Here is a 9,819-nt window from a genome sequence, read left to right on the forward strand (position 1 = left end):
CATTTTGTGTGTTAGGTAATATGCAATTGAAGTACAGCTTTCACGAGGGCAGTACATTTGCTGGTATTAATGGTTGAAGTTACTGCAGTCCTTTCAGACCTGAATGTTTATGGCTCCTGGAGTCTGATCTGATGTTGAGAAAGGCCGGATGGTGGTGATGTCTCTGTCATTGAGTGATGTACTCTGTACCAGTTATTTATGTGATTGTGTGTAATACATTAGTGTTGTACAAAACCACATCACTTTAGCAGGCAAAGAAATGGCATTTATACTTGCTGAGCTTCTTTCTGTTTCATCTGAGTATGGAACATCCATAGCCCTGAGAGAGAAGTCTCCTGCAGTGCTGGGTGTGGGGCAGCAGCAGGCCCCAGCTCTCTGCACTTGGAATTTCTTAAATAGATGAACAGTTTTGAATTATTAAAAATCTCAAACGAGGCTATTCACTTTATTAGCTAGGCATTGTGAGTAACAGCCACCGGAACAGTATATGTTGTTTTCTGAAGTTACCATTTGAAAAAAAAAAAAACTAAACACCAAACTTCAGCGCCCAACACTGTCTTTCAAACAAATCTGTTTTCTCTCCCCTCTAAACTTTATCTGAGGTCTTAGTTACAGCTGGAATCAGAACTTCATGAAGTAAGGTGGAAAAAAGGTTGTTTATTGGAAAGGGCAAGCAAAAGATGTGCAAGCATATCTCAGTCTTCAAATGATAGATGAGGACCAGAGTATGGCTTTGGGGTCACAGGTGTCAGTGACAGAAAGCTTTTGGCAGCTGCTTGTGAGAGCGGATTGTGCACAAGGTTTGGGCAGGCTCTGAAGGCACTTGAGCATTCAGAAGCTCTCACCCCTCACGTGGTGGGTGAGTATTTCGCTCTTGACAGTGGTGGGAGCAATAACAGGCCTCAGCATCATGGCAGCCCCTGCAACGTGTTTGAACTGTCAGTTATTGCTGTCTTGCCTGCTCTGTATCTTGAAGTCGTGCAAAACACATCTGATGTTAGAAGAGAACTGTGGTTATTCACAGGGCCTGCATGTAGCTCTGGTGAGTATCTGGCCGGTCAACTCCATCCATAACCCAAATGTTTGGCTCAATGCATAGAAGCCATGTGGGGCAGCTGGTAAGCTGAGCACAAACATCTGCCAGCCAAGGCTGATCCTAGATCCACGAAGTTACATGTGCTCTTGTTTAGCTCAGTGTCATGTCACTGAAGTGCTCCTTGGGTGGCTTTTGTCACTGAACTGGAGACAGTAGCTTCCTGTCACACTCTGCTTAGGAGGCTGCCTCAGGGAAGTTTTCCAGGAACTTCTTTTTATTCTGTGTCCCACAAAATTGATTAGGTAGCTGGAGCTGGTCTTGTGGTGATGAAGTAATTCACCCTCTGCTAGCTGCTCCTTGCTCAGTTTGGGGACGGCTTATTTCTGCTGCTCACTAAAGGACTTTGCTGGATTTGGGAGGGGTCGAATACCAAACCTGGCGATGGTGGGCTCCCGGGGCAGGCACAGCGCTGCTGTGAGCAGGCAAGTGCTCCCACAACGCTGCAACCTCCCTCCTTCTTCCCTTTTCTCTCTGGCCCACTTTTACCACATCTACACCACCCCTGGTATGGCATCCTTATTTCCAAAAAATTCCCTTTGCTCTGCCCAGCTACAGTGACTGCGTGTGTGGGAGCCAGAGCCATTTGCCTTTGCTTCTTTGGCACGTCAAAGCTTGTGCAGAAGCAGCCAGTGCATGCAATGGGAGGTGAAGGAGTGTCTTGCTAACAGCTGATCCAGCACCCCAAAATGCTCACTGCTGATATTAGAGAGAAAATGTAAGTCTCTGGAATAACGTGGGTTTGGGCAGTTAATGCCTCTGAAGTACAGAGCTGCCCCATTGCTTCCTGCAGGGCAGCTCTTCTTTCTGGGGAACGTTGTGGTTGTTACACAAAGGACCTGAGACTTCCCCAGCAGGAGAAGACCTGCCTTGTTGTGAGAGAAATAAAGCCAAGAACTGTTTTCTTCAAGGGTTATGGGGGGTCCAGGACAGTGAGGGATAACCTGGAAGAAAAGTATGTTATAGAAAAAGGTAACGCAACCCCTGGTAAAATTGCCTCCCCCTTCCCTGTATGGGGCAATTTGCATTACCCCTGCATAGGGCAATTTCACCAGATTATTGGTACCAGAATAGTTGGGAGCAAAAAAAGTAGACTTGTTCTTGCATTTAAAAATTCTGGTAAGACAAATTGCAAGATTACAGGGTATTCATTCAAGATGTGTTGTAACACTGCATGCTGCAGGTATTAAGGCTGGTTGCTAAGAGCCTGGGAACAAATTTCCTCTTAATATTTAATGTTAGGTGAATTCTAATTTTCTCTTTCCACTGCTTGTCTAGGTGTTTGATACTTCAGGATTATTCAGGTATCTGTGTTGAGTTTTGTTATGGGGAACCCAGTGTTTTTCTCCTTTCTCAACTTCACCTATAGCTGTATACATTCAGCTGGAAGCTGCCGTTGACATCTAAGCATTAATCAGTCTGATATTAGCTGTGACTCATTCAAGTCTGCCTCAGACCTTGGCTGAAAAAGCTGCAATGGCCAATAAAGCCCAGGAAAAATAAAGCTGGTGAAGGATCCCTGAATCACATGCAGGAGCTGTAGATGGTGATAGAAGGATGGTGGGGAAAGGAGGAGCATTTGCCATTTCTGTCAACAAAGTTGGCTTTTTTCTTTGCTCTCAGTGTGTTTATTTGACACAAGAGATGGATGCTCTGCAGGAAGGCAGTGATCGCCTCCCCTGCAGTCATCTGAACGCCAGGCTCTGGCATGGCATTTGGACCATGGCCCTGGGGAGGGAGCAGCGGCTGAGGAAGGGGGAGCCACACAGTCACGGCCCCTCTACAAAGCACTTGGGGTACCTGGTGCCCACTGTGCTCTCCGCTCCTGCTACAGACCAGGTCACGTCAGCTGGGCCCTTTGTGGCTGCTGGGCTCCTCCTCCCCAGGGTGCAGAGTAAGAGTTGTGCTTCCGCTCTTTTCCCCACGCTGCCACTGCAGTGCTGGTGTACTCCAGCTACGTGCCAAAGCAGCGTGCAGGGATGGGGCTATCATTTGAGTTGGCCCTGCATGGGGCAAGTTCACCATAACATTTAACAGGCTTTGCTCTGCTACAGCCTTACTTTGAGCCTCACAAGTGCAAAGAGCATCTATGAGCAGGAGTTGAGACCAAGACATTTCCAAAGGGAGATGTGGGCTTTAGATTGTATCTTTTCTTAATTTGTTCTCCCAGGCTAAACTTATTTCTGTGGTGATATGTGGTATCTCCTGTCTTTGTGATTTATTCTTGGAATCTAAGGCATGAGCTGGCCAGATAAGAAACATAGTAAGCATTTAGGATGATACCATCAACAATTACTTTTAATTAATGCTTCCAGTGTTTTGATTTAAAGAAAAAAAACCAACAAAAGAAGTCCCATTATGCAGGTTAAAGAAAGATTTTAAGAGGGGGGAGTACTGATTATTTATGCCATGTCACTGGGCTTGTTAACTACGGAATGTGCTGGAAACTCTGGAATAAAATTATGTCTTACCTGAATCTTTGGATCTGTTCTTTGGCTGGGATTACTCCAGGCAAACTGGGTAACTGTGGTTTTTGTGTATAGTGCACCCACTCTGTCTGCATTTGCCAGTGGTGGAAACAGCACTTGAAGTGGTAGCAAGGACCTGCTGAAGGCCCACAATGGCGTGCTCCATCCTGCTGCACATGTGGGAGCCTTCTGCATTTGTAATTGGTAAGAGTGACAGTCAGCTCAGCTATGCTGGTAATGCTAAAAGAAAAATGTCTCCCCAGGCACCAAGAGAATGTTGGTGAACCTTTCAGCAGAGGAGTCAGTCAGGTGTGAAGGACCACAGAGAGGGAAATTTGGGAGTTTGCTTTCCCTTGCATCTGACCAGCTGATCTGGCCCCTCTGGAACAAGGGCCTGGTGCAGGTCTGTGGTCCCTCGCATCCCACTGCAGCACTGAGGTCCCATGTCTTCCCCTTCTACCTCCAGAGAGGGAGACCTTACTGCAGTCTCTTCCAGCATGCTTCTCCCTCCAGAGAGCACCAGTTTCACATTGGACACCTGCATCTCTGCTGTCCCTTGATGACAGAGCAAGCAAAAGCCTGCACCATCTGGGGGAAGAGGGGCTGCTGTCACCCCCCTCCTTCCTTCCTGCAGCAGCTCCCATCCAAACAGGCTGCTGGGCAAAGCCAAGGTGACACAGGGCATGGAGCAAACCACCAGAGTATCTACACTTCAAAATCTTGTGCTTGTTTGGTGTTGCATCCATTTAGGATATCAACACAAGAATGGAATTGCTATGTTGTCTTCTACCAACCTGTGCTGGTCTGTAGTGACAACTGTGCAGGGGCAGTATGTGAATGTTATTTATAGGCCCAGTGACTATAGCCTTTGTAGTAATGTGGCTCAGAACAGCATAGTAGAGCTGGGTTTGACTCCTTGTGGTTGTTTTGAATCATGACCTTGTCCAGTCTTGGCATATTGAGTGTCTGCAGAGTTGTGGCAAACTTTGTATGGAAATATAAACACTGTATATAGGCATCACATGTGAGCCTGAAGAGCTACGCCAGGATCTCTCAGCAGCAGCCTAACACAGCTTTCCTTACCTCACCAAATGAAATCGTTCCAGCAGGAGATTAGAAAAAGACAGGCTGCTAAGGAGTCATGACTTTGTATTTTTAGTATCCCAATTCACACCTGAGCACCCAGGAGTCAGGACTTGTTATACTAAGCACTAATTATATAGTGAGAAGATTTGCACTAGACACCAAGGGATGAGAGCCAGGGACTGCAGTATCCCATTGCTGCCTGATTTCCCAGAACATGCTCTGCATTGAGCTGCTTTTGCAACACTACTTTGCCACAGTGAAAGGCCTATGGCCACAATGGGAGGGTTGTGCAGGGGAGTCAAGGCAACTAAAATGAGAACCTGTGGGGAACAGAATATATGCTGAGCTTTTCCAATTTGGACTAAAGAACCTTGTTCTGCAGGAGGAACAGCAGGTGCTTCAGTTTCCCATAGTTAGAGGGCTTGTTTGCCATGTGGTCTTGGAAACCGGAATGTCGTTCTGGTTTAAGGCTTTGGCTTTGTTTAGGCCATTAGGTCTCTTCATCCAGATGATACGGACTTGAGACAAATTAATAAAATAGATATATTCAAAAGCGTAATACTACAGGGTTTCAGAAGATCTCAAACCTGCTGCTTCTTGAATTAATCTTCTTTACCTAAGCACAGGGTACTTGAACATTAAAAGGTTAGTGTTTTATTTTCTTTTTTTTTTGAGTGTACTTAGCTTGAAGAATCTTCTGTAGGGGCTACAAAAGAAATTACTAATTTTTATATTTACAAATATTAACCAAAAATGAAGGCCAGGCAGCCTCCTTTGCCTGACAGTGAGACATTATCAATTTTTTTTCTTCTTTATCTCTATCTCTAGCTGATGTTCAGATTTTCCTCTCCCCCATTTTCAAAGAAAAGGACAGACAGCAATCCTTAGTGAAATAAGGATCTAAACTAGTGTGTGTGTGCATTGGGAGAGAGATCACCAGAAAGCGGGGGACAGGGAAGGAGGTGGTGGAAATCATAAGCTTTGGGACACGAAAAACCTGCAGCATTTCTCTTTTGGGAGAAGGTGAAGAAAGGAAACTTATGCTAAACTGTGCATGGTTCTTTTGAGGCAGGGGAGACCATCTTTGAGAGCCAGGTCATGGAAATTGCTAAATAATCTTTTCTAGCCCAGCATGTCTGCCAGCACCTACCAGTGTTGCAGAGTTTGGCACAGTGGTGTTAATCCAAGGGAGATGTTTTCACAGAAGATAGGAGTAATAAAAATCATTTCAGTATGTTCTTTGCGGCGTGTTCCATTAAAATTAAATCATGCACACACATGAAAAGGAAAGCTGTGTGCTGTGTTTCTGGCTTACTGCCTGCTGTGAGCCCAAAGAGATGCTGACCTTTCGATGATTCAGAGTGGTTTGCTAGCAACGCAGTTTGTATCTGCTTTAAAATGTTTTCTTTAACCTTATTTGTAAAACAAATTTAGATTAATTTTCCTTCAAGCTATAACTGATTCTGTAACTTGCTGTATCTTTTGGGGGAAGGGAATAGCAACAGTCATCAGCAGGCAGAGAGCTCTAGGAACTGCACGGTTCCCTTTCCTTTTCTTCTGCAAAGAGCCAGGATGCAACATTTATCCTCAATAAATCCCTGTGTTGGATGAGCTGCAGCTGAAGTGTTTTGGATATGTTGTCTTGGGGGATCAGTACAGCATATTCCTCACGTGACCAGAGAAATAATGGTGAAAGCAGAAGCAAAAAAGGAGGTAGAAAGGAAAAATCTCAAATTAAGTCATGGGAGAGGCAGTGGAAGCAGGAGCTGTCCTGCAGAGAGGGGGAAAGGACGGGAAATACCCCAAGGGGATGTGCTGGTGGGAGTGCACAGAGCAAGGGCAATGTTGCAGGCAGCAGCGAGAGAATGGAGCAAGTTTGTAGCATCAGTGACATAAAAATGTGTTGATGTAACGTTAAGTAAAATTTTCTAAGGAAAATAGTTTCTATTTGGGTGCCTGAGAAATGGTAGTGTAAAAAAGATGCAACAGCACTCACTCTTAAATGTGAGAACAACGAAGCAGAAACATCCTGGGCTATTTCCATTCCCAGGTTGTACAATTAAAATCAGGGCATCAGGAAATGTAAAAACTGCATTAACCAGATATGCTTCATATTTTGCAGTAAATGTAGACTTCAAAAATGTTGGTGAGGTAAAGAGGGGAGTCAGTCAGTCTGACACGGTTTTAATCTACAGCCAAACTGGAACCAGAAACTAGAAACTTTGTAGATGTGTGAGCCCTAGGTCAAAGTCTTGTTTAAACCTGAGAGTTCAACCCCAGGCCTTGCTCCTTTCCAGTCTTTGAAACCAAAGAAAATAGGAGAATAGTGTGTGGCTGATTTCCAGGTGCTGTTACGGCACCAGCTCAATAAACCTTGCAAAAACCCCCCGAGTAGTTGTGTACAGCCACCTCCAGCCGCTGCAGTCGGAGCTGTCACCCACAGGATGTGGGGCCTGTGCTGAGCCGGGAGAGAGGGGCTCAGCACTCCCCAAAGCACCCCAGAGTAGTTGGAAACGGGACTAAAAAGAATGATTCTGTCAGAGAGCTAGACTGTTTGGGGTAAATGGGGCTGTGGTGCTTGCGTCCTACCTTAACCTGGAGTGACGGGTGCCGTGCAACTGGGAGAGGTATGAGTAGTGGGTTAGCCAAAAGTTAAAGATACTTAAACCACTTTTAAACCTTAGAGTATTTCAAGCTTCTTAAGCCACTTTAAGGCTTTAGGTGGGTTTAAAATGCTTAAAACACGTTAAGGCCTTAGATGAGTTTAAGCTGTTTAAGCTGATTTAGAGCTTTGGAGTGACTTAAGTTCTCTGGCTTTGAGTGCTTAAGGAGGTTTTGAGGTCCTTTGAGCTGTGAATTGTAAAGGCCTTTCTGAACATTTTGAGTGAGGATGTGGCACATACCCACCCCTGTAACCTGCGCTCAGGGACGACTCCTCCCTGAATGCCTCCCAGCCAGGTTTCCCTGGGTACGCTTCCATCCTCCCTTTTTTGGGGAAAAAAAAAGAAGAGAGGCCAGAAGTTGGGCACTCATGTGGCAGGGACAAAGGGCTACTCCAGGTATGTGGACTGACTTTCCTCCATGCGTCTGGAGAGCTTTCTGTGGGTAGGATGAACAGTGTGGGGGATGTTGTGTCGAAGCCCTGTGGAAGTCCTGCACTTACCTCTGCCTGGGAAGTCTCAGCCAGGAGGATGACAGCTCTACCTCAGAGGACATACCAACATCCTTGTAATTACTGTGTTGGCAATTGCTAATTTTCTACCTGAACAAGAGTGTTGCTGTACCTCAGGGAAGGTATCTGTCCCTGTCAAGTTAACATTTTCAGGGCTCACTGTTCTCAAGAGGTATTTGTGGCTAATATGAATAATCAATATTTCTTTTCTTCTGTGTTTTAACTACCCTCATGTCCTAAGACTGGCTCTGTAGGGCCAGGCAGTAACACTTTCAGCTGTGACTCGGGATAACTGCTTAGGAAGAGATGCAAGTATGAATCCAGATATGATGTGTTTAAATGGCCTTGAAGGACATATATTTGCTTAACCACTTTTTAAATCATCTACGTGTTTGGGTCTGTGGCATCCTGTGGCACAGCTTAATTATGCACCACAGGGAAAAGCACTGCTTTTGTACTAAACTTCTTGCCTGGCGATTTCACTGGGCCTTTCTTGCCTGGCCTTCATCTTGTGGTCGCCCTCCATCCACCTTTCTCTATTGCAGCTTCAAGGTCTGTTCAGCTTGTACTGGCCTAGAAACTCTTCCCGCCTTTGATTTGTGTTGCTCTTTGTGCCTTATCTAGTTCTCCTCTTCCTTTCTGAGTCATTCCTGACATTTAGAGTTTCTGACCCTGATGGAGCAGGCTGATGTTTTCTTAAATCTGTCTGCAGAGGCATTGCCCATTTAATCAGTCATTTGTGTTGGATATTGCTTGTGTTGCATTTGTCAGCATAGAATTTCATTTGCCATTTTTTCACCCTGTCACTCAGCATTGTATCTGCTTGTTTGGAAAGAATTTGAAAATGTATTTCACTTATGTCTATAAGATCTATTTTCTGGTATAAGTTTAAGTAAGTATCCTCTGGAAAATTGTATGAAAGGTTAAAATGGAAGCTGGTTTACAGCTTTACTTACCGTAATCACTACCAGCAACTGCAACATTTAACTCTAAAATGTGATACAAAGCCTTTTGCAGAGTACTAACAAGTTTGAGAAGGGCTTTGCTCCTGTTTCCTTGTGCCAAAGCTTAACGCCAATGCTTTGTTAGCTTCCCAAATTAGCAGGCTCCCTTGATATGCAGGTCATGGGAGAGTGATGGTTGGGGTACTGAGAGCACCGTCAGGATCTAGATGAATAGGTGTTCTCCTCAGCTACAGGTCACTATCCCCACTCTTTCATAAGAACTTTCCTGGCTTATTTCAGCCAAAAGTGAAATGGTCTAAAGCAATTTCAGTTGATTTGCTTGGCATTATAATAATCAGCTCCCATATCTTAGGTGAGGAACTGAGAACTTCTTGCATCACTTTGGAGTTTGAAAAATCACATCTAACTGGACTCAGATGGACGTGCACCTGGCATGCTTTCCCACGCTGTACTCTTCACACGCAGGTTGAAATAACATGGAGCACAGCTCTGCCTCCTCCGCTTTCTGCAAGGGTTGCTTCCCTCCTCCTGTAGCACTCGATAAAGGGAACTTTCACAGCTTCTCCTTTCCTGCTGCGGGGGGGACCCTCCTCTTCTTCCCATCTGTTTAAACCACTTCTGAGTGGGAGTCAGGACTCAGATGATATAAATAAAAGGGAATAATATAATTAATGCCAGTCAGAATGGTTTTGTGGAAAATAGTTCTTACCAAATAAATGTGATGACAAATTTTGAATGTTTGGTAAATGGAGGCAGCTGTACTAGATGTCACATGAGGAGTTTGACTACAGGCACTGATTAAAAAAGCAGCACTACAGAATATCAGTGTAGAACACTTAACTGGATTAAGATCTTGGCTGACTGACATCTCAGATTTGTTAAGGAGAATCACTGTCAAATTAAAATATTTTGAATGGAGATCTGCAGTGTTTGGTAAATGCCTAAGAGTCCTCCACTACCCTTAATCAGTGCTCTAAAATCTGTGTTGAAAAAATATGCAGCTGACGTGGTAGGAAAAAGGGCAACGAATGCCGA

The sequence above is a fragment of the Egretta garzetta genome, unplaced genomic scaffold (assembly GCF_000687185.1).
Source record: "Egretta garzetta isolate BGI_Z169 unplaced genomic scaffold, ASM68718v1 scaffold161, whole genome shotgun sequence".
NCBI classification, from domain to species: Eukaryota; Metazoa; Chordata; class Aves; order Pelecaniformes; family Ardeidae; genus Egretta; species Egretta garzetta.